This window comes from Scyliorhinus torazame, chromosome 8, assembly GCF_047496885.1.
Source record: "Scyliorhinus torazame isolate Kashiwa2021f chromosome 8, sScyTor2.1, whole genome shotgun sequence".
In the NCBI taxonomy this organism is placed as follows: domain Eukaryota; kingdom Metazoa; phylum Chordata; class Chondrichthyes; order Carcharhiniformes; family Scyliorhinidae; genus Scyliorhinus; species Scyliorhinus torazame.
In genome coordinates, this window is record NC_092714.1 from 45,739,616 (window position 1) to 45,765,727 (window position 26,112).

The 26,112-nt window shown below is 49.7% G+C and overlaps 1 protein-coding gene across 1 annotated transcript in view; it reads right to left on the minus strand.

Annotated features, from left to right (window-relative positions):
* The window catches only part of ros1 (c-ros oncogene 1, receptor tyrosine kinase), a 400,619-nt gene that overhangs the window by 369,542 nt on the left and 4,965 nt on the right, over window positions 1-26,112 (minus strand). The window lies entirely within an intron of this gene.

The following is a 26,112-nucleotide window of genomic DNA, read 5'->3' on the forward strand; positions in this document are numbered from 1 at the left end:
GAGATGATGCCAAATGGCATTAGATTGTAGCAGAATCTGCCAAAAGGAGTGTTGAAGTGCAGAGCCTTCTGCTGGATTCTTCAAGTTGGATTTGCCAAAATCCTTCGGATGTGTCCGATTTTGTGAAGAAGCGCGCGTGTGCCATCTCACTCGTGATTTCTTCCCTCTTTGGGATGGGGTAATGTTCCCGCATAATGTTTTTGTTTAGATCTTTGGGGTCAACGCAGATGCGTAGGTCTCTCGAAAGCTTCTTTACGCACACCATCGAGCTGACCCAGTCAGTTGGTTCAGTGACCTTGGAGATGCCGCCTTTTTGTTGGAGACTCGTGAGCTCTGCCTTCAGGCGCTCTCTCAGTGGATCAGGGACACGTCGTGGTGCGTGGACCACTGGCTTGGCATCAGGCCGCAGTAGAATCTTGTACTAGCACGGCTAAATACATCTGGGTACTGGGTTTGCTTGTTGTTGATGCTGGCCTGAAGATCCGAATGGGACGGCGTGGTGGTGTAGACCCTCTGAATGAGGTTCAATTGCTGCAGGCGTGCGCACCTAGCAGGGACGCCCTGTCTGGTTTCACAATCTCGAAGCGTAAGCTTGCTTGCGTGTGTCGGCTGGACACCGGCAGATGGCAGGACCCCAGTGCCTTGATTGCGTTTCCATTGTAGTCCAGGAGTTTGCAGGCAGCTGGAAGGATTGTGGGGGGCTTCTTGATTCTCTTGAAGTCCACCTGCAAAATCAGGTTGGCAGAAGCACCCGTGTCCAGTTTGAACTGGATGGGGCAGTGGTTGACCTTCATCACTGCATGCCATTCGTCCTCGGAATCCACGTCCAGATTGGTTGGACGCACGATGTGTCCGGTGTGGCGTATTCACGCTTTGTAATAATGCCCACTCGGTAAGTGTTGTCCAGGTATTCATCATCTGAATCCGTCGCACTGCCTGGATCAGAGTCTTGCATTCGGTGTTGCACACTTCTGATGCGCCGCTGTCGGAATTGGGAGCACTGGCTCCTGACTGGTGGTGTAGATCTGCACAGGGCTGCATAGTGGTTTGGTTTCCCACAGTTTAAACAGCGTTTGCCTCTTACAGGGCAGTTTTTTAAAAAATGGGCAGTGCAGCAGTTCGCACACGTCATGACGTCGGCATCATGACACTCAGTGCGTCGTTGCGCATGCCCGGTGCGGTTCTCGGACGTCTGCACCTGCGCAGTGCGGTTTACGGCCGCTTCATGTTCCCAATCGTATTGTGCATGCGTCGGGCCCTGCGAAGAGTGCGCGAAATGGCCGCTTTCGTCAACGTGGAGGCGCTGCATCTGGGAGATGGCTTGAACACTCTCCACCTCCTGGGAGGCTTGTTTTTTACTTTCTGCCGTTTTGTACTGTGAATAGGGATTTTTAGAATGTTCATGCACAGTACACGTTTCAATCGCAACTGGCATGGTCATTCACGTGATTTTCAACAATTGCTCTCTAAGAGGATCAGAGTGGACTCAAAAAACGATTTGGTCTCTGATTATGGAGTCAGTGATATCACCAAAGTTGCAGGATTGCACTAGCAGCCTAAGGTTAGTTAGATAGGAGTTGAAGGATTCGTCTTTACCTTGCATCCTCTGCTTGACGATGTAGCGCTTGAAGATTTTGTTGGTGTCCACCTCGCAGTGGCTGTCGAATTTGTGGAGGATGGTTTGGTACTTAGTTTTGTCCTGCCCTTCGGAAAAGTGAAAGGAGTTGAAGATCCCTATCACATGGTCACCCGCAGTGGTGAGTAGAAGAGCTATCTTCCGCGCATCGGTCGCGCCATTAAGATCGGATTGTTCCTCGTATAGTTGAAATTTCTGCTTGATCGCCAGTTGGCACTAAGATTGCCGGTGGTCCTGAGCTGATGAGGAGCCTGAATCTTGTCCATTGTGCCTGTATTCAGTAGCTGGTTGTCACGGATCTTGTTGAGTTGAACTAAATAGATTCAACAGTCACTCCTGGTATGATGTTGTGTTATGCTGCTTCGGATAACACAGGCTGCTACTTGATGCAATCTTAACTAAAGGATGCTCCAGACTCTGAAGTGAGTTCAACGTGTTTATTGAACTATTAACACAGTTCGCAAATGAGTTCGACTCTCTGCTAATCTAACTGTAGTAACTCAGTCTAACTGTACCAGCTTGCTCTAAGCCACGTGCTGGGGTGTGATGCTGCTGATCAACCCTGTCTAACTCTCTAGATGTCTGTCTGTGGAAAGAGGCAGGGTGTGAGTGCCTCATCCCTTTTATAGAGTTTATGTCATGCCCCCTTGTGGTGATGCCACCTCTGAGTGTCCTGACTGCCCACTGGTTGTGTCCTATTCTGAGTGTTCATTGGTTGCATGTTTGCATATCATGACAACCGGTGTTCCAGTGCCTTCTGCGGGAGGGCTGCACTGACGCGAGTGCCACCTTCTGAATTAGATCTTGGGCTGAGGCCTCTTTACCCATTTAGTTGGATGTAAAAGGTGCTCTGCACTCTTTAAAGAACCAGTATTTATAAAACCAGATCATCTGGCCCTTTGGGATCTTACTATGCTTAAGTCAGCTGGTGTGTTTCCTACATTGCAACAGTGACAAATGTCAAAACAATTTAAATTTTCTGTTAAGTGTTCTGGATTGCCTGAGGTTATGAAGAGCATGATTGAGGGGTAAGTGTAGAGATGGGTAATCACATAAGTAGACGGAGGAAGCTGGTTTTTTTTCTTTACAGCAAAGAAGACGCAAGAGGAGATAATAATAATAATAATCTTTATTGGGTCACAAGTAGACTTACATTAACACTGCAATGACGTTACTGTGAAAATCGCCCCACTCCGGCACCTGTTCGGGTACACCGAGGGAGAATTCAGAATGTCAAAATCACCAAACAAGCGCATCTTCTGGGACTTGTGGAGGAAACCAGAGCACCCGGAGGAAACCCACACAGACAATGGGAGAACGGGCAGACTCCGCACAAGCAGTGACCCAAGGCAGGAATCGAACCCAGATCCCTGGCGCTGTGAAATAGCACTGTGCTTCTGTGAAAACCTGCCTACTTACCATTGGCTGGGGACTAATGACTATCCGACAATCCTGTGGGAGTATGAGCTTCCCCAATGAGGGGGGGGGGGCGGAGAAACCACTAGTAAACTCCTAGTATAAATAAAGCTGGCCAGTTCAGGAACCAGAGGAAGGAGTATGTAGCAAGGGAAGTTACTGCTACTGTTATGTATATGTTATAGTAAACAAATGTTATTACTTTGTATCCTTAAAATTCGTGCTGGATTCTTCGTGGCCCTTACAAAACTGGCGACGAAGGTTAAAGTGAATAGCTGTCGACACTGCTGAAGCCACCTCCCTGGATTTTTGTTGGATACAGGTTGGAAGTTGTTTTCTATTATACCATGCCTCTGTACGGACGTTTGGATGTTTTTGATGCTGCGCTGGAAAGCTGGAACCAGTACACACAACGGATGCGTTTCTATTTCCGGGCAAACAATATCACCGAAAACGAGCGGCAGGTGGTCATATTGCTCATCGCCTGCGGCCCGCATACGTTTGGGGTGATTAGGAGCCTTACGTACCCAGCTGCGCCGGACACCAAAACGTTTGATGAACTTGTGAATATAGTGGGGCAACATTTTAACCCAACCCCGCCCACGATAGTCCAGCGTTACCGGTTTAATACCGCTGAGAGGACCCCTGGAGAATCCCTTGCTGATTTTCTATCCAGGCTACGCAGGATTGCGGAGTACTGTGACTATGGTGAGACCTTGTCAGAAATGTTACGAGACCGTTTGGTTTGCGGTATTAACAATGCGGCCACCCAGAGAAAGTTGTTAGCGGAGCCAAAATTGACTTTTCAACAGGCCATTCAAATAGTATTGTCCCGAGAGAGCGCAGAGCAAGGAGTACAGGAGCTACAGGGAATGGAAGTGCATGCCTTGGGGCGCAACCCCTTCCGTCCGAAAACATCCCCCTGCACTCCTGTGGTACCTTGGGCGAGGCAACGTCCGGACTGACACCAGTGGCCATCGGACATCCCTCCCCGAAGGGAGCCTTCTCCAGAGCCAATGGATGAGGAGCCATGTCCGTGTCAGACTTGTAGGCGCCGACCCCGTCGCGGACAGCGGTCCTGGGGGCGCCAGAGGCGCCGTCGTTCCGACCGAAACTGGGACCAGCCCAGGGGCCGTAACTGGGACCAGCCCAGAGGCCGTACCTTCCATGTGGATGAACCTGCGGCGACTACTTCCGAGGACGTGGAGACGGAGGACGACTGCCTGCAGCTGCATTGTGTGGCAGCTCCCCGTGTGGCCCCCATTAAGGTGACAGTCGGGTCAAAAGGCCACCCGCTGGAGATGGAGTTGGATACTGGCGCAGCGGTCTCCGTGATCGCCCAGAGGACATTCAACCGCATCGAGCAGGGTATACAGACCCTTACATTAACCGACTCACAGGCCAGGTTGGCCACCTACACGGGGGAACCACTGGACATTGCAGGAACTACAATGACCCCTGTTGTCTATGGACACCAGGAGGGGCGTTTCCCACTTATCGTGGTGCGCGGCCATGGGCCCAGCCTGTTGGGTCGGGACTAGTTGCGCCATTTGCGGTTGCAATGGCAGCACATCCTCCAAACAGTTTCTGAAGGGTTGACTGAGGTGCTAGGACGATACCCAGATGTATTCCAGACTGGTTTGGGGAAAATAAAAGGGGCCGTAGCCCGTATCCAAGTTGAACCAGGAGCCAGGCCGCGCTATTTCCAGGCGCGCCCAGTGCCTTACGCCTTGCTCGAGAAGGTAGAAGGGGAGCTCACTCGTTTGGAGAGTTTGGGTATTATCAGGCCCGTCCATTTTGCTGACTGGGCAGCACCAATTGTACCTGTAATGAAGCCAGATGCCACAGTTCGCTTGTGTGGCGACTATAAACTTACAGTGAATACGGTTTCCCGACTCGACCGATATCCAATGCCTCACATAGAGGATCTCTACGCGAAACTTGCAGGTGGACTCTCATTCACAAAATTAGATATGAGTCACGCCTACCTGCAGTTGGAGCTGGACCCTGCCTCCCGACCATATGTAACGATTAATACACACCGGGGCCTGTATGAATATACACGGTTGCCCTTTGGAGTATCCTCTGCCTGCGCAATTTTTCAGTGTGTTATGGAGGGCATTTTGAGAGGTTTACCACGTGTGGCTGTCTACCTAGATGACGTTTTGATTACAGGGACGTCGGAGCAGGAACATTTGGAAAATCAGGAGGCTGTCCTTAGGCGCCTTACGGAGGCTGGAGTCCGTTTATGTCGCACAAAATGCGTATTTCAGGCAAACGAAGTAGTCTACCTAGGTTATCGGGTGGACCGCCAAGGTCTGCACCCCGTCGCAGAGAAGGTGCGTGCAATTCAACATGCCCCCGCCCCGACTGACACTTCGCATCTTCGTTCTTTTCTCGGTCTCGTAAACTATTACGGGAAGTTCCTCCCCAATCTGGCAACTACGCTGGCCCCTTTGCACCTTCTGCTAAAGAAAAATCACATCTGGGTTTGGGGTCAGCCGCAAGAAACTGCTTTCCGGCAGGTAAAGCAACAATTGTCGTCGTCTGGGTTACTAACCCACTATGATCCTGGAAAGCCTTTGCTCGTCACATGTGATGCATCCCCGTATGGTATTGGGGCCGTCCTGTCCCACAAGATGGAGAACGGGGCCGAGCGACCGGTCGCTGCAGTCAATGTGCGGGAGGCGAAAGCTGAGAAAATGTACGCGCAGATCGAGAAGGAGGGCCTGGCAGTGGTTTTCGCGGTGAAATGCTTCCACCAGTATGTGTACGGCCGCCATTTCACTATCGTGACTGATCATAAGCCCCTGCTGGGACTTTTCAGAGAGGATAAGCCAATACCGCCCATTGCTTCTGCACGGATCCAGCGCTGGGCTTTGTTGCTTGCTGCATACGAGTATTCCCTGGAGCACAAACCAGGTACGCAGATAGCAAATGCCGACGCACTGAGCCGATTGCCTTTATCGACCAGCCCCATGTCGACCCCCACGACTGGTGAGGTGGTTGCAACCCTAAATTTTATGGACACCTTGCCTGTCACGGCATCACAGATCCGTGAGTGGACCCAGACGGAGCCAGTCCTGTCAAAGGTTCGGCACATAGTCCTGTATGGTGGGCAGCTTAGACAGCTCCCAGGCGAGTTGCGGGCATTTTCCTCCAAGCTGTCAGAATTCAGCGTGGAAGACGGCATCCTCTTGTGGGGGACACGTGTGATTGTCCAGGAAAAAGGCCAGGAGCTGATACTAACATACTTGTACAATGGGCATCCAGGCGTGACCAAAATGAAAATGTTGGCCTGGAGTTATGTCTGGTGGCCAGGCCTCGACACTGACATTGAGAAGGTAGCCCAAAACTGCTCCATTTGCCAGGAGCATCAGAAGCTTCCGCCGGCCGCGCCCCTACATCACTGGGAATGGCCAGGGCGGCCTTGGGCACGCTTGCATGCAGATTTCGCAGGCCCTTTTCAAGGATCCATGTTCCTTCTACTAATTGACGCCCAGTCCAAATGGCTAGAGGTGCATAAGATGCAGGGGGCAACGTCCTGCGCAACAATTGAAAAGATGCGTTTATCGTTTAGTACGCATGGCGTCCCCGAGGTGCTGGTCACGGATAACGGCACTCCATTTACGAGTGAGGAGTTTGCGAGGTTCACAAAGATGAACGGCATCCGCCATATCCGCACTGCCCCTTACCACCCAGCTTCAAATGGGTTGGCAGAGCGTGCAGTGCAGACATTCCAAAGAGGACTAAAGAAGCAGTCTTCCGGATCAATGGACACGAGACTGGCTCGCTTTTTGTTTACGTACAGGACCACCCCCCCATGCAGTGACTGGGGTAGCTCCTGCAGAACTCCTAATGGGCCGGAGACTTCGCACCCGCCTTAGTATGGATTTCCCGGACATTGGCGCAAAAGTACGCCGCACACAAGAACGGCAGGGACAGGGATTTTCTCGGCATCGGCCGATTCGGCAGTTTGTGCCCGGTGACCCAGTGTTCGTTCGGAATTTTGCTGGTGGTGCCCAATGGGTTCCTGGTGTAATCTTTCGCCAAACGGGCCCTATATCTTACCAAGTGCAAGCCCAGGGTCGTCTCCAGCGAAAACATGTAGACCACGTTCGGTCCAGAAGACCATCCCCTCAAAAGATTTCCCGCCCCCGGAGCTCATTTCAACAGCCGCAGAGACCAGAGACAAGGGAAGGTAGTCCTCACAATCTTCCACTGGTGCCTCACTCGAAACCTGCGCAGGTCGTTACGGGACCGAATGGAGATAGTGACGCTGACATGACGGAGGCAGCAGACTCTGACTCCGAGATGGAGACACAGGATGCATCAGAGGGGGAATCCTCGGGTCCACGGGCCGTGGATGTACAACTGTTGCGCCGTTCATCACGGAAGCGCCGGTCTCCGTCTCGTTACACGCCGCCTGATCCAGCGCCGCATGCAAATGGTGTCCGGCCTGCGGCCAAACGAGTCCGACGCCCTCCTTCGCCAGGGTCTTCGGTGGATTCCTTGGACTTTTGGGGCGGGGGGAGGGGGAGGGATGTTATAACCTGCCTACTTACCATTGGCTGGGGACTAATGACTATCCCACAATCCTGTGAGAGTATGAGCTTCTCCAATGAGGGGGCAGAGAAACCACTAGTAAACTCCTAGTATAAATAAAGCTGGCCAGTTCAGAAACCAGAGGAAGGAGTATGTAGCAAGGGAAGTTACTGCTACTGTTATATATATATGTTATAGTAAATAAATGTTATTACTTTGTATCCTTAAAACTCGTGCTGGATTCTTCGTGGCCCTCACAAAAGCTTCCCTGCTCTAACAGGTGTTCAAATCATGAACGGTTCAGATAAGAGTAAATAAAGCGAAACAATTTCCAACCTGAAGGCCAAAACTCTAGAAGATACAAATCTAAGGTGGTTGGCAAAAGAACCAGAGGACGACATTAGAAAAAACATTGTATTTATCCACCAAGTGGTTAGGATTTGGAATGCGACTTCCGGTTGCGGCGATGCGGAGCTAAGTCGCACGAGTCGGCAGCTCCCGCTATTACGGACTTTCGGGCTCTCTAGAGGAGCCCCAACGAGAAATTTTTGAAGACGCTCCATGTGGGAAGGGAAGACGGAGGTCCCCCTTCATCGTTTATTGACCGGACCAGAAGCTAAACGGCCAACAAAACGGCATTGGAGCAGCGGGAGAAGCGAGGGAAGAAAGACAAAATGGCGGCGGCCGGGGATAAAGTAGAATGCGGGCCGGAGCTGCAAGAGTTCATCAAGCGCTGCTTCGAGGAGCTGCGTAAGGAGATGCTGGCGCGCCTATGCTGTCGGCGATTGAAGGACTAGGGATGGCCCAGAAGGCCCACGAGGTAAAAATCCAGGAGGTGCAGAAAACAGTCAATGAGAACGAGAATGAGATCTTGGGCCTGGCGGTGAGAGTGGAGGAGCACGAGGCGCTGCACAAAAGGTGGGCAGGAAGATTGAAAGACCTGAAGAACAGGTCGAGGAGAAAGAATCTTCGGATCCTGGGTCTCCCTGAAGGAGTGGAGGGGGCCGTTGCCAGGGCAAATGCGAGCACGATGCTCGAGGCGATGATGGGCGCGGAGGCCCCTTCGAGGCCTTTGGAGCTGGATGAGGCACACCGGGTGCTGGCGAGGAGGCCCAAGGCTAATGAGCCGCCAAGGGCGATTGTGGTGAGGTTTTACCGTTTCACGGACAGAGAGAGGGTCTTGAAATGGGCCAAGAAAAAGCGGAGCAGCAGGTGGGACAATGCGGAGATCCGAATATACCCGGACTGGAGCACGGAGGTTGCAAAGAGGAGAGCGGGTTTCAACCGGGCCAAGGCGGTGCTGCACCGGAAAGGAGTGAGATTCGGAATGCTGCAGCCAGCGCGACTGTGGGTCACATACAAGGATCAGCACCAGTATTTTGAAACGCCTGAAGAGCTGTGGACCTTTATTCAAACCGAAAAGTTGGACTCAAACTGAGGGTTTGTGAGGGTGGGGGGGGGGATGTTTGATGGTTGTTGTATATAGGGTGTTAATCACGCGCAGGAAATGTTACACGGGCTGGGGGAGAGAGGGGGATGGCGATGGGGGAAAAGAGACAAGGCCGAGAGAGGAGCTCCGCCAGAGGGGGCGGGGTAGGCTCAGGAAAGCGCTGTTTTTTTTCCCGCGCCAGGGAAGAAAGGTGGGAGGGGGAAATGGAGGAACGCACACTGATTGGGAGATTCCCACACGGGGGGGGGGGGGGGTCGATGGGACGGCGGGGGAAGCCGGGGTCAGCAGGTGTCAGCTGACTTACGGGAGTGTTATGGGGGGAGCAAAAAAGCTAGACACGGGTCTAGCGGGGGGGGGGGGGGGGGTTGCTGCTGCACTGGCCGCAGGTCTCCCGTCTGGGGGGACTGGACTGGAGGGTGAGGGCGGTGCGGGCACAGGACTGGCCTAGAAAAGGAGATGGCTAGTCGTCGGGGGGGGGGAAAGAGCCCCCCCAATCCGGCTGATAACGTGGAATGTGAGGGGCCTGAATGGGCCGGTAAAGAAGGCCAGAGTGTTCGCGCACTTAAAGGGACTGAAGGCAGCCGTGTTCATGCTCCAGGAGACACACTTGAAGGTGGCGGATCAGGTCAGGTTACGAAAGGGGTGCGTAGGACAGGTATTCCACTCGGGGCTGGACGCGAAGAACAGAGGGGTGGCAATATTGGTGGGGAAGCGGGTGTCGTTTGAGGCCAAGAACATAGTAGTGGACAACGGAGGGCGATATGTGATGGTGAGCTGTAAGTTGCAGGGGACGTGGGTGGTATTGGTAAATGTATACGCCCCGAACTGGGATGATGCCGGATTCATGAAGCGCTTGTTGGGGCGCATTCCGGACCTGGAGGTAGGAAGCTTGATAATGGGTGGGGATTTTAATACGGTGTTGGACCTAGCACTGGATCGCTCCAGATCTAGGACCAGAAAGAGGCCGGCGGCAGCCAAGGTGCTTAGGGGGTTTATGGATCAGATGGGGGAGTGGACCCGTGGAGGTTTGCCAGGCCGCAGGCCAGGGAATTTTCTTTTTTCTCCCACGTGCACAAAGCCTACTCCCGGATAGTTTTTTTGTTCTGGGCAGGGCACTGATCCCGAAAGTGGAGGGAACGGAGTATTCGGCCATAGCCATTTCAGATCACGCCCCGCACTGGGTGGAACTGGAGTTGGGAGAGGAGCGGGACCAACGCCCGCTGTGGCGGGTGGATGTGGGACTGCTGGCAGATGAGGTGGTGTGTGGGAGGGTGAGGGGGTGTATCGAAAGGTACTTGGAGGTCAACGACAATGGGGAGCTGTGGGTGGGGGTGGTATGGGAGGCGCTGAAGGCGGTGATCAGGGGAGAGCTAATCTCCATCAGAGCTCACAGGGAGAAGATAGAGGGCATGGAAAGGGAGAGGCTAGTGGGGGAGATTTTAAGAGTGGACAGGAGATATGCAGAGGCCCCCGAGGAGGGATTACTTAGGGAAAGGCAACGTCTCCAGTCGGAGTTTGACCTGTTGACCTCAGAGAAGGCGGAGGCACAGTGGAGGAAAGCGCAGGGGGCGACCTACGAGTATGGGGAGAAGGCGAGTCGGATGCTGGCACACCAGCTCCGTAAGAGGATGGCAGCGAGGGAAATAGGTGGAGTTAAGGATGGAAGGGGAGCTATGGTGCGGAGTGCGACGAAAATAAATGAGGCATTCAAGGCCTTCTATGAGGAGCTGTACAGATCCCAGCCCCCAGCGGAGGAAGAGGGGATGAGACGATTCCTAGACCAACTGAGATTCCCGAGGGTGGAGGAGCAAGAGGTGGCTGGTTTGGGGACACCAATTGGGTTGGAGGAGCTGAGCAAAGGTTTGGGGAATATGCAGGCAGGGAAGGCCCCGGACGGGTTCCAGGTGGAGTTCTACAGGAAGTACATAGACCTGTTGGCCCCGCTGCTAGTGAGGACCTTTAATGAGGCACGGGAGAGAGGGACCCTGCCCCCGACAATGTCGGAGGCGACGATTTCTTTGATCCTAAAGCGGGACAAGGACCCACTGCAATGTGGATCGTACAGGCCGATCTCGCTCCTCAACGTGGATGCTAAGTTGCTGGCAAAAGTGCTGGCTACGAGGTTCGAGGACTGTGTCCCGGGGGTGATTCACGAGGACCAGACGGGATTTGTAAAGGGCAGGCAACTAAACACCAATGTGCGGCGGCTCTTAAACGTGATAATGATGCCATCGGTGGAGGGAGAGGCGGAGATAGTGGCAGCTATGGACGCGGAGAAGGCCTTTGACCGAGTAGAGTGGGAGCACCTCTGGGAAGTGCTGCATAGGTTTGGGTTCGGGGGAGGGTTTATTAGCTGGGTTAAGCTCCTTTACAGAGCCCCGGTGGCGAGTGTGGTTACGAATCGGCGGAGGTCGGAGTATTTTCGTCTGTACCGTGGGACGAGGCCTGTCCCCCCCTGTTGTTTGCATTAGCAATTGAACCCTTGGCCATATCATTAAGTGAGTCTAGGAAATGGAAGGGTTGGTCCGAGGGGGAGAGGAGCATCAAGTGTCGCCTTATGCACATGACCTGTTGCTGTACGTGGCAGATCCAGTGGAGGGGATGGTGGAGGTCATGCAGGCTCTAAGGGAGTTTGGGGATTTTTCGGGCTATAAGCTTAATGTAGGGAAGAGTGAGCTTTTTGTAGTACAGGCAGGGGACCAAGAAAGGGGGATAGGCGATCTACCGCTGAGGGGGGCGGAGGAGGTTTTTCGGTACCTGGGGATCCAGATAGCCAGGAGTTGGGGGGGCCCTACATAAACTGAATCTGACGAGACTGGTGGAGCAGATGGAGGAGGACTTCAAAAGATGGGACATGTTACCGCTCTCGCTAGCGGGTAGAGTGCAGTCGGTCAAAATGGTGGTCCTTCCAAGGTTTCTCTTTGTGTTTCAGTGCCTTCCCATCGTGATTACCAAGGCCTTTTTTAAGAGGGTAGGCAGGAGCATTATGGGGTTTGTCTGGGTGAATAAGACCCCGATTGTAAGGAGAGGGTTTTTGGAGTGCAGTAGGGACCGAGGAGGGTTGGCGCTACCAAATTTGGGGAGCTACTACTGGGCAGCAAATGTGGCGATGATCCGTAAGTGGGTGATGGAGAGGGGGCAGCATGGAAAAGGTTGGAGAGGAACGAGTCTGGGGGCGCTGGTGACGGCACCGCTGCCGCTCTCGCCGTCAAGGTACACCACGAGTCCGGTGGTGGCGGCAACGCTAAAGATCTGGGGCCAGTGGAGATGGCACAGGGGTGCAATGGGAGCCTCGGTGTGGTCCCCGATCAGGGGTAACCACCGGTTTTCCCGGGGAGGATGGACGGGGGGTTTCAGAGCTGGCATCGGGCGGGGATTAGAAGAATGGGGGACCTGTTCATTGACGGGACGTTTGCGAGCCTAGGGGCACTAGAGGAGAAGTTTGGGATACCCCCGGGAAATGCTTTCAGATACATGCAGGTGAGGGCGTTTGTGAGGTGGCAGGTGAGGGAATTCCCGTTGCTCCCGGCAAAGGAAATTCAAGACAGGGTGATCTCGGGCGTATGGGTGGGAGAGGGCAAGGTGTCGGCAATATACCAGGAGATGAAAGAAGAGGGGGAGGCGTTGGTAGAGGAGCTGAAGGGTAAATGGGAGGAGGATGGGGGAGGAGATTGAGGAGGGGCTATGGGCTAATGCCCTAGGGAGGGTTAATTCCTCCTCCTAGTGTGCCAGCCTTAGCCTGATACAATTTAAGGTGGTTCACAGGCTGAGTAGGTTCTCTGGGGTAGAGGACAGATGTGGGAGGTGCTCAGGAAGTCCGGCGAACCATGTCCATATGTTTTGGTCATGCCCGGCACTGGAGGGGTTCTGGAGGGGAGTGGCGGGAACAATATCTCAGGTGGTGAAAGCCCGGGTCAAGCCAAGCTGGGGGCTAGCAATATTTGGAGCAGTGGATGAGCCGGGAGTGCAGGAGGCGAAAGAGGCCGGCATTCTGGCCTTTGCGTCCCTAGTAGCCCGGCGAAGGATCTTGCTAATGTGGAAGGAGGCAAAGCCCCCCAGCGTGGAGGCCTGGATAAACGACATGGCTGGGTTCATTAAGCTGGAGAGGATAAAGTTTGCCTTGAGGGTCTGTGCAGGGGTTCTCCAGGCGGTGGCAACCGTTCCCAAACTATCTCGCGGATGAAGGTCGGTCAGCAGCAGCAGCAACACGGGGGGCGGGGGGGGGGGGGATGTCTCGGGAAGGTGGGGGGGTGGGGAGAAGGGGGGTCTGCCTGGGGGGTATTGGAGCAAGAGAACACATGAAAGATCTGGAAAACTGGCATGGACGGGAGGAATTCAGTGTACAAAGCTCTGTAACATATCGTTTTCCCATGTTTATATCTTGCTATGTGCGTTTTCTTTCTATTTTGTTACGAGGGGGGTGGGGTTTTTGTTTGTAAGGGTGAAAAATTGTGTTCAAAAACTTTAATAGCATTTTTTTTAAACAAGGATTTGGAATGCACCATCTGGTGTATACAAGTTCAATATTAACATTCAAAAGGGAGCGGGACTAACTGAATTGTTCTTTGAAAGAGATAATCCAGACTCGATGAGCCAAATGGTCTCCTTCGGTGCATTTCCAAGATACTGTTTGATGTTAGCCCCATCATTTCAATATGGGACCTGAACTTCCTCAGAGTGGAAATCAGTGTCTGACTGGCACTCTGATCCAAGTTTCTTACTTCTAATCCTGTCTCACCCAACATTCCAACTCAGGCCGGGTGAGGTCAGAGTAGCGCAGCTCACTCCTGAGTTGCTCTGTTGAAGGGAAGGATGCCTCACCCCTTTGGGTGGGGGGATGGAGCTCAGGGAGGTGTCAGATCGGACCTGGCTTGGGGAGTGGTCAGGTATGGAGGTGGGGGGGGGGGGGGGGGGGGAAATTTAGCTCTGTGGGGATGAAGACCCTTGGTGGCAGGGGAAGTAGTCTGGGATTGGAGGGAGACCCCTGGGAGTTCGCCAGGAGCCCTGGGAGGGGTCAATGTGGGCCTATGCAATAGTTTCACCCAAGTTAGGAGAGGTTTTAATTCTTCCAGCATTTTCCGAGTAACTATTGGTGCAGCCCAGTCAGAACCATCCAAAGTTTGTGATTTAAACTGCATTTTCTGGCTGGTTCCTCGTGCAGGGCAATTGTCCAGGGGACGTTTGAACTTCCAGGCAATTACCTTCCAAACGTTACCTGGGTACCTCCAAAGGGAATTCACCAGCGTTCTTCTGGAGAATGCCCCACAATATAACGCTGAGTTTGGAAGTTGCAGCCCCACATGATTTCGGGTAACATATCCCTGGCCTACAGAATACTCTTCCAAAACTATTTCACCTTGCTACCTCTCTCCCAACCATAAAAGTCTCCAAAAAAATGCATCTTCTAATTGAACCTTTGTCTTGCTCCCATCCCCCTGCCCCACCACAAAATTGTATTTATGAAGAATTAGCAGTATACATTAGTGTTTACTTGTGATTAAACCTGCGTTTTAGCTCAAATTGATACAGTATCATTTCACACTTGGGTAGAAAAAAAAGGATTTCATCCTGCAATTATACCGGTCTCCGTACTTAAAAGGTTCTCTCAGGGAATTTGGTTAAAAATGGAATTTAATGAGTTATTAATTTTATTATTCTCTTACAATGGTTACAAAGTGGTCTGTATGACATATCATCAACTGCTATTGCAGTTGCTTCCAGGAAGCAACAATGTCGTATTAGCAGGTTCCAACACACATTCCAAGTATGTGCATCACTCCATTAAAACAGGATTGGTGTTCCATCCCCAGCTTCGTTCTGTAACCATCTGTCAGCCTCACATAAATAAAGCCACTATTTCAGCTCCCACCTGATCTAACAGGAGAGAAATGCTGAATGTTATACAGCCAGTAAAAAAGAATAGGCAGAGATGAACTGAAAACTTAAATCCATGAGCGATATTCGTAATGTACAAATCTCAGTATAATGAGGGCTTAAGTTTTCAATTAACAATGGCTCATAGTCACCCACCCTTCAGAAAAATCATTAAATGATATCAGCAGAAGCTCAGAAAACCATCGCGCTGCCCAACCAGAGGCATGGGAAATAAGGAGTAACATAAAACCTCATTTACCAAGGCCTCCATGGAAATGGAGATTGTTCAACACCTGTTTTGCTGTTGGAGTAAAAAGAGAAACTGCGAAAGTCAAAAATTATCAAACTGAATGGCACTAAAGCTGGAGGAACTGAATGGTCTACAAATGTTTCTATATTTCTGCATCCAGAGATTTCAATGGGAATCAACAGACAGCAATGAACTGATTCTCTCCCCCTCTTTAGTGCATCAGATCAGCACAGACCCGCAGTCAAACTCAATCTTCTGTTTGCAGATCATGGGGCTCCACCAACCAGGTTTCTAACTACTGCGCTAAAGCTATGTTTAAAAGATGAAAAAATATGCTGGGTGATTTATTTAAAATCAATAAAACTATTTAGATTAAAAATTCAGCTCAATCTCAGGCTTGGTGTTGATCTGCCCACATTTGCAATAATTTCGTACTGCCCCAAAAGCATTACAGAGGTGGTCTTTAGAATTATAATCTTTAGAAATAGTCCACTGGCATCAAAATATATCTTTATAACTATATTCAAACCACAGGAAACAAAACGTGTAAGAAAATATTTGCCTTTCTGAAGGTCAAATCTAATGCAGCAAAGTTTTAACTATAATGAGATTTGTCTCTCCTAGTGACTGGATTCAGTGGGGAGTATTTGGAATTTTATAATTGCTTTATTTTCATCAACTGCTCCAGAAACTTTTTGTTACAATCATAATTCTTACATGTATATTTAATCTTCAGGAAACACTTTTCATAGAATCAGAGAATGTTAGAATCCCTACACTGCAGGAGACCATTTGACCCATCGGGCCCACACCGACCCTCACCCCACCAAGCCCCAATCCCCGTAACCCCACCCAAGGGCAATTTAGCATGCCCAATGCACCTAACCTGCACCTCTTTGGACTGTGGGGGGAAACCGGAACATCCAGAGGAACCCCACGCAGACATGGGAAGAATGTACAAACTCCACACAGTCGCAACAGGTCAGAACTGAACCCGGGTCTCGGGTGATGCAATAGTGCTAACCACTGTTAGCTAACCAACAGAAAGCAGAAGCTGTTAGAAAACCCATCAGAAGGTTTAAAACCCCCTCAGATCCTTTGATCCGCAAGGCTTCTATTCAAAGGGAAATAGATTTTAGTAGGCTGCAATTGACAGGGTAATAGCTTCCAGACAGCCAGATGTCCAAATTATTTATTTTCATTTCCCTTCACACTAGAATACATCCAAAGTACCCTGCTGTGAAACTAACCTAAATGATTTCTAGACATCTGTCTGAGGCAGCAGGTATAAGGAGCAGGCAAGTTAAAAAACAATGATTTTTGTTTACTGTTACTACCTGGACCATTCTTTAACTCGCAGGCAGAGGTGACCGATAAAGGAGGCGGGTACCTGATATGAGAGGGGGGGGGGGGGTCGCTGATTGGAGGTTTCTCTGATATGGGGGGATTCATTGATGTGGGGTTGGGTCTCTGATGTGGGGGGGTTGATAACCCAGTAATTTTTTTTTGGGGGGGGGGGGTTGCCTTTAATTGTCAGCAGTGGGGGAGGGTACATCACAGAGAGGAGATGGGCCAGCTGCCAGACTTCAATTTAATAAGGACACCAGTGAGTCCACACCAAGTAAAATGAAGCAAAAGTTTTTATTTACAGCACAATATATACACAGCCCAGTGGATCACCATCGGGTTCTTTTCTGGTCGGTGCCTTACTGGCAGACCATTAATACAGAGTTTAGTAGAGATGCTCCGCCACTAGCGGGGGTGCGCGTACTCCACACAGACCACAGGGAAGATAATCCTACCTACCCCCCTGGGCCACATGCGGGCTATTACACTCACTATCGGGTCACCCACTCAAAATGGCGACCCAACAGCGGGATTCGGAATGGAATCCCTTGCACGCCCCACCTTGGATAGATTTGCATGACTGCGAATAGTAAATTTGCATGACTGCGAATAGTGAATCACTTCCAGGCACCACTCCGAGCACCAGCGCAAACCAGAAGCAATTCAGATCCGACGGAAGAACATAGTGCTGGATTCTCCGATTTTGGGCCTATGTCTGGAGGATCCGTGGCATTTTACGTGGGAAAAAAGTCAGTGAGGCCCCAGCACCAATCCTCCGACCGGTGAGGGGCTAGCAGCCACGCCATGTAAAACGCACGGCCTTCCCGATAGAAATGTCTGGGGAATTGCCGGGTCCATAGCCGTGCATGTGCACCACGACGAGCTGCAGGGGTTTCATCATACAACATGGCGCCGGCCGCGCGCAGACCCGACCTGCCAGATAATGCCCCGCTGCGTACCCCTTCACCACCTCCGGGCCACCCCCCACAAGTCCCCCCCAGCCCTCGCCAAAATCCCCCCCCCCTGGCTAGCAGCATGGCTCCCACCTGATTGTTGGCGGTGCTGGACACAGTCCGCAGTCGCCACACCAGGTTCCCGACCACTGAGACCATGTGTCAACCGCGCGGTCTGGATCTCGGCCCATCGGGGGAGGTCCTTTAGGTAACGTCCTGAAGTGGTCCCAGTGGCATGTGGCATGCTCCTTGATGTTGCCGTTTTGGAAAGGCGGAGCATCTGAAAACAGGCACCGCCCCAGATTTCATCGTAAAAAGGGATTCTCCGCCCGATCGGCAATTACGAAATTGGCATTGGGGAACGGAGAACCCCGTCCACAGACTCCGAAAACGGAGAAACCAGCCAGTATTTTGTTCATCAGGGTTAAGAAATTCAAGTGTACTAAATAATGGATCAAAAGGTTACTACTGGTTGGCAAAACTGAGAAATCAGGATCAGGAGTGTGGCACTGGCAATCAGCACTTCCGCACATTACTTCTGGCTAGCATTTTGGTTCATAACTAAGGATGTGTTAAAATATGGAAAGAACAGTTTTTTGGACATTAGAGCCAAGCTCCAATAGCCTGACAACTGGAAGCCCTTTGGCACTTAGCAACTCTCCTCGAGTTATGGTAAACCAACTACTCCAAAATATTTACCAGTATTGAACCACAGATATCTCAGAAGACCTGATAAAGTACCATATAAAAAAGAACATTCTTCCACTTAACAGATTAAATGAAGGGAAATCTTCAGAAATCGTAGTACAACATTAATTTCTATGCACAGCAAACTAAGGTCGCATCACATCTAATTGTCATGCAGTTTTTCTATCAGTTTAGGCATGAAAACAAGCCAATTAGAAAACATACTTCACTCGGAAACATTTAATTATGTTCTAAATTTCAAAACTCTCCTAATCACATTTCTCTTTTTTGCATAAAATACAGTGGGCAGGATCTGACCAGAATTTGGCAACGTGTTAGGCTCACACAGAAAGCTAGTGTAGAACTCTCCCGTTCCACAGGCCAGTTCTCACTGAATCTTGAGCCTCTTTACCAAAAGAAAGTGAGTGGGCATGGTTTACGCCTGTACTCTGGTGGGGCAGGGCATCTTAGTACTGGAAAACAAACAGATCCGGCGCCATCTTTAAAGGATGCACCAACCAGCCCTGCAGTCTAAGCGTCCCCAGCCCACATCCCGGATGTCTTGGGGGTAACCATCCCCTGACCCTGGACATTCACCGCCAGCAAAGCACCACCCCCAACATTGGTTGCCGGCATCACCCGCCCCCTTAAGTGTCTGCTCTCCCCCACAACGCATATACGCACCTCCACCCCCATCCCCGCACCCCCTCTCTCCCCCCACCCCCTTCCCTCGCGGGTCTCAGTGCCAATGCACTAGCCAGGCATGTCCCTCTACTCGCCCCTGCCCCCCTCCCCCCGTGGACACCATTGTTCCCCCGGAGGGATCCTCTTGACTGCTTCACGCCTGGCCAAACTGTTGCCAACGTGTATGACTATTTAGTGAGGGGGGGTTCATTTGGTGGGGTGGACTGCAATCTCTCCGGCCAGAATCATGTTTCACGTTTCTTGCAACAGTTTCCACCCAGAAAATATATATACATTTTTAAATGGAGGGAGACTGCTGAAGTCTGCGTTACACTAAGATCTGATAGTCTTCATTCGTCAATCACAAAACATTAGCATGAAGGTAAGCACGAATTAGTAAAGCAAGGGAGATGGAATGGAAGAGTAGGGAAGTCTTGCTACAACTGTACAAGATGTTGGTGAGACCAGACCTAGATTACGGTGTACAATTTGGGTCTCCTTAATTAAGGAGGGATGTACTTACATCAGAGACAGTTAGAGAAGGATTATTAGGCTGAATCCTCAGAAGAAGGAATTGTCTTCCGAGTAAAGGTTAAGCAAGTTAGGACTAAGTTTAGAAGAATGAGAGGTGATCTTATTGAAACATTTAAGATCGAGGGGCCTTGACAGGGGATGTTTCCACTTGTGGGGGAGACTAGAACTAGGGGATACAGATTCAGAATAAGGGGTCTTTCATTTAAGATAGAAAAGAGAAAGTTAATTTTTAAAAGGCGGGTCTTTAACCTTGGGTAGTCTCTACCCAGGGAACAGTGGGGGCTGGGTCACTGAATCTGTAAAAGCCGAGTTCAGCAGATCTTTGATCTGTTATGGGGGAAGACAGGAAGATGGAGTTGAGGCCACAATCAGATCAGCCATGAGCTTACTGAATGGGAGAGCATCACAAAAGGTCAAATGGCCTACTCCTGCTGCTATTTCTTATGTTCTTAGCTTAAACTACATAGCGGTGAAAAGTATATGAACAGCCAGATCTAGGGACCCTTAATAATAATAATCAGTTTTTGTCACAATAATAATCACTTATTGTCACAAGTAGGCTTCAACGAAGTTACTGTGAAAAGCCCCTAATCGCCACATTCCGGCACTGTTCTTGGGTGGCAAGAGAGATAGAAAATATGATGAAACAAGAAAAAAAGGGTGCATGTTACATGTCAGGTGAATTTTTCATGTGACAATCAAATCAAATACGAATGTGAAGAAGAAAATAAGATTTCCAAAGAGAGTATATGAGAATACAATGGCAGTCAACAAAGGGAACTCCAAAATCTTCTCCCAGTATATATATATATATATATATAGAAAGTTGGTTGTAAGAAGTGGAATGGATTCTATTAGGGATGAAGAGGGGGATATATGCTTAGAAGCACAGGACAAGAGTAGAATACTTAAATGAGTACTTTGCTTCAATGTTTACTGTAGAAATGGCAGAAGTTATGGATGGGGAGAAAAATGCCAGACAGGAAGTAGCTACCTCTATCTCCAAAAGCTCAATATAGGAGCTGGAGAGAAAACAAAATTCAAACTGGTCTCATTCACGGGTCCAGTGGTGTAGCCCCAATCCCTAAGTAACTATACAGAGACCACTCCCGACTGCATTTATCTATTTTCATCTGTACTCTTCCCTTCTCTCAAAGACATCAACTCCTTGAGTGGGCTACAGGCCCACAAGCGATGGTCAACTTCTAGCATTCAACTGATCACTTTTTCTGATAGTTTTGACAGTGAGTGTTAGCAGGTTATGTAACCACAGAGGATACTTAAGGCCAAACCTAATCAAGTTTTTGAATGAAGTCCACATAGACACTTCAAGCAATAGTTACTGAACAGCAATCAGGAGCACGAACCCAACTAAATTATCCCTTTTCTCATGCAACCTTACTGCGAGGGCTCCCGAGATCAGTTATCTCAAATCAAACATGATGTGGAGATGCCGGCGTTGGACTGGGGTGAGCACAGTAAGAAGTTTTACAACACCAGGTTAAAGTCCAACAGGTTTGTTTCGATGTCACTAGCTTTCGGAGCGTTGCTCCTTCACCTGAGGAAGGAGCAGCGCTCTGAAAGCTAGTGACATCGAAACAAACCTGTTGGACTTTAACCTGGTGTTGTAAAACTTCTTACTCAAATCAAACAGTACACATAACCTGGGGCCCTGTTGATTTGCATGGCTGAGCTACACACTGGACAAGCTTGGTAAGCCATCTGGGAGATGAGCTGAACCACTTTGAGATAAAAGAAGTCCCATAAAGGCTGTATGGTTATCGGTTTTAATGCACACATAAATACCACTCTATTCAGATATGTATTATTTCCTAGAATTTAAATTAAATTTGGACTGAGGAACCAATCTCATTCGACGTTCATGCATCAACTGAAGCTACTGAATTTTCATGGAACACTTTCAAATATTTCTCGAAGCCCTTATAAGTAAACTTCAAATTATTAACTTTTGATTATTACCAGTTGCTTTAAAAAAAAACAATGGAAAGGCAGAACTTGATTCAGAAATATATCAAGATCAACTTAATTTATAAACAGAAAATATATTCCCCCCCAAACAAAATTTTCCAATTTGGAGAAATAAAGGCGAGAGGACAATTTCTTAAATTATGATAAGACAGAGGATGGTCATGATCGGAGTTTGTTTTATTCCCTGCTCTTTAAACATGAAGATAGGCTTAGGCTATCAAGTCGAGTTAGAAAAGCTCTGCTAGACTCATTTTGATTAACAGGGCATCCAGTGTAGGTTAGAAAAATAATTACCATCGGTCACGTAGTTTCAATAAGTCGTCAACATTTCCTAAGGAGGCAGCACGGTAGCATTGTGGATAGCACAATTGCTTCACAGCTCCAGGGTCCCAGGTTCGATTCCGGCTTGGGTCACTGTCTGTGCGGAGTCTGCACATCCTCCCAGTGTGTGCGTGGGTTTCCTCCGGGTGCTCCGGTTTCCTCCCACAGTCCAAAGATGTGCAGGTTAGGTGGATTGGCCATGATAAATTGCCCTTAGTGTCCAAAATTGCCCTTAGTGTTGGGTGGGGTTACTGGGTTATGGGGATAGTGTGGAGGTGTTGACCTTGAGTAGGGTGCTCTTTCCAAGAGCCGGTGCAGACTCGATGGGCCGAATGGCCTCCTTCTGCACTGTAAATTCTATGATAATCTATGAAGCTCGGTGGTGCAATGGTTAGCACTGCTGCCTCACGGCGCCGAGGTCCCAGATTCGATCCCGGCTCTGGGTCACTGTCAGTGTGGAGATTGCACATTCTTCACGTAATTGTGTGGGTTTCGACCCCACAACCCAAAGATGTGCACGTTAGGTGGGTTGGCCATGCGAAATTGCCCCTTAATTGGAAAAAATGAATTGGGTACTCTAAATTTTAAAAAAAGAAAAACAAAATGTTTCCTAAGGGCTATTATTGTGCAATTATATGCTTGGCTGAGTTTCAAACACTAAAATTATTTTAATTGGGTGTTGAGCATTTAGAATTTGATAGGCAGTTTAAAGAGGCTATTAAAGGATTAGTTCATTTTGATGTGGGGTCTGAATAGAAGTTTGTTGTTTTATAAGACTTACAAAATTAGAACCAAATGATCAATTTCAATCAGAAAAGTTATCCAGTGGATAACTTGGCAAGAAAAGTCATAAAATGCTCCAAACGGGAAGAAGAACAAATTGGAGTTCAGATTGGCTGTTGTACCAGACAGCAACAAGATCACCAATTCTGTCATTAAGTTCAAAAAATATACACCAGTATGCCTCAATTGTTCACTTTTTCTACCTGTTCAACAATTTAATTTATTCCAATGTTTAATGAGGGGACAAATTAAGGAGCTTTTTAAAAATGGGACAGTGATTAAATGGAAACATACTTACACCCATAAATACAATTTTCAGCAAGCTTTATTTAAAAAAAAGGTATTTCATCTGGTAAGAGTCAACTTAAATTTTCAAGTTACGTCAACTATTGTGAGCTTGAAGCCACAAATGAGTATAGTTCCTAATAGACCACTTTTTCAAAGTGTCTGAAAAGGTTTGGATATCTAAAAGTAACAAGCCACATCATAACGAAACTCCCACCTCCAACTGCACCCAGAGGAAGCAAGGAAATAAATACAACAAACATTTTCAAAATTCCACAGAGCTTTATATGGTAATGTTATGTCTTTTATCATAATGCAATTTAAAAAAAATATTTTTTATTCTCCTCCTTTTTCACATTTTCTCGCAAATTTACACCCACCAACAATAAACAATAATCAGTAACAAATATGTCAATCCCCATATTGAAAGCAACAATCCCATCCTCCCACCAAACCCTAAACATGAGCCCACAAGTTCACACAAATGACAAAAAGGAATTAGGGATCACCCATAGTCACCATTAACGCCCATCGCCCCCCTCCCCCCTAACTAATGTTCGATGTTATTCAGATCTTGAAAGTGCATAATGAATAATGCCCATGAATTGTAGAACCCTTCTTCCTTCCCCCCAGTTCAAACTTAACCTTCTCAAGAGTCAAGAATTCCAACAGGTCCCCCCGCCACGCCAGGGCACAGGGTGGAGAGGTTGCTCTCCAACCCATCAGGATCCGCCTTCGGGCGATCAACGAGGCAAAGGCTACAACATCTGCCTCCGCACCCGTTTCCAATACTGGCTGGTCCAACACCCCGAATATGGCCACCTGGGGGCCAGGGTCCAGTTTCACGTGCACCACTTTAGAAATTACCCTAAAAACTTACTTCCAGTAATCCTCTAGCTTTGGACAGGCCCAAAATATATGAACGTGATTCTCCCCTCCCCCCCCCCCCCCCCCCCCCACCCCGCAATGTTCACACACATGTTCCACTCCCTCAAAGAATCGGCTCATCCTCGCCCTCGTGAGGTGTGCCCTGTATACCACCTTCAGCTGTATCAGCCCCAACCTCGCGCACGAGGTGGAGGCATTCACTCTTCGGAGCATCTCACACCAGAACCTCTCCTCCATATCCTCTCCCAACTCTTCCTCCCACTTTGCTTTGATCCCTTCCAGTGGTGCCTTCTCCTCTTCCAAAATAGCTCCGTAAAGCGCCAACACTACCCCCTTCTCCAGTCCCCCTGTCATCAGCACCCCCTCTAGCAATGTGGAGGCCGGCTCCACCGGGAAGCTCTGTATCTCCTTTCTGGCAAAATCTCGAACCTGTATGTATCTAAACATTTCCCCCTGCTCCAGCCCATACTTCGATCCCAGCTCCTTCAGTCCTGCAAACCGACCCCTAAGAAACAAATCTTTCAGTGTCTTAATACCCTTCTCCTCCCATTTCCGAAAATTTCCATCTCACCTCCCTGGCTCAAATCTGTGGTTCCCCCGAATCGGCATTTCCCTTGACCCTGCCCCCAACCCAAAGTGTTGGCGAAACTGAATTCTCAATGAAGCTGTTATTACCGGACTGCCTGGGTATTTCCCTGGGGCCATCGGGAGGGGCGCTGTTGCTAGTGCTTTCAATCCCGACCCCCTGCACAAACTCTCCTCCATTCTGACCCACTGGGAATCAACCCCTCTGACCCAGCTCCGCACCTTCTCCACATTCACTGCCCAGTAGTAATACATCAGGTTCGGAAGACCCAAACTCCCTGCCTGCCTTCCCCTCTGTAGCAGCATCTTTCTAACTCTGGCCACCTTCCCTCCCCATATGAACGACGTAATCCTTCCCTCAATCTCTCTGAAAAAAGCCTTTGGCAGGAAAATCGGCAGGAATTGAAAAATAAACAGAAATCGCAGCAACACGTTCATTTTAACTGCCTGTACCCGACCCGCCAGTGACAGAGGGAGACCATCCCACCTTGCCAGACCAGCTTTCACTCTCCCCACCAATCTAGAAATATTGTACCTGCGGAGCCCCCCCCCCCCCCCCCCCCCCGCCAAACTCCCGGGCAACCTGCACCCTCAGGTACCTAAAGTGAGTCCCTGCCCTACGGAATGGCAAACCCCCCACCCCTGCCTCCACCCCCAGCCGAGACACCACACCACAAAATACTCACTCTTGTCTAGATTTAGTTTGTACCCCGAGAAAGACCCAAACACTTGAAGCAGCTCCAATATTCCCCATATCGACACACTCGGTTCCGACATGTATAACAGCAAGTCATCGGCATATAAGGACACCCTATGCTCTATCCCCCCCGCACTATTCCTTTCCATACCCCCAAACTTCTTAATGCGATGGCCAACGGCGCAATCGCGAGTGCAAACAGCAGGGAAGACATAGGACATCCCTGCCTAGTCCCACGGTGGAGAGAAAAGTATCTCGAGCTGATGTTGTTTGTGCGGACACTCGTCCTCGGCTCCTTATATAGTAGCTTTACCCAGTTCACAAATCTTGGTCCAATCCCAAACCGCTCCAGAACTGCCATCAAGTACCCCCATTCTACCCGGTCAAACGCCTTCTCAGCGTCCAATGCCACAACCCCCGTTTCCTTCCCCCCTGCCGGTGCCATAACGATGTTCAATACCCTTCTAATCTTTGAAAAGAGCTGCCTCCCTCTCACGAACCCAGTCTGATCTTCACCTATCATCTTCAGGAGGCACTCCTCCAGCCTACCCGCCAGTACCTTCGCCAATACTTTTGCGTCCACATTCAGAAGTGATATGGGCCTATACGACCCACACTCTGTCGGATCCTTATCTTTTTTACCAGGGAAATCGACGCCTGCCCCAAAGTTTGTGGCAACACCCCCTTCCCTATCGCCTCTTCAAATATCCCCACCATCAGGGGTGCCAGCTTGTCCTTTAATTTTTTATAATATTCCACCAGAAACCCATCCGGCCCTGCCACCTTCCCCGACTGCTTCCTCCCAATTGAATCCTTTATCTCCTGCTCCACTATCACTCCTTCTAATGTAGCCCTGTACCCCTCCCCTGACCTCGGGTACTCCAACCCATCTAGAAATTCCTGCATCTCACGGTCTCCCCCAGGAGGCTCTGACCTGCACAACCCCTCATAAAAGTTCCTCAAAAACCTGTTAATCAGATCCGGAGCCACCACCAACTTCCCTGCCCTATCCCTCACCTGAACAGTTTCCCTTGCTGCTGCTCCCCTCCGGAGCTGACCTGCTAACATACTCTTATCTCCATGTTCATAAACCGCCCCCCTTGCTCGTCTCAGTTGGCGCACCGCCTTCCTGGTAGATAGTCGGTCAAAGCTCGCCTGTAGTTCCTTCCTCTTTTCCAGCTTTGCTGG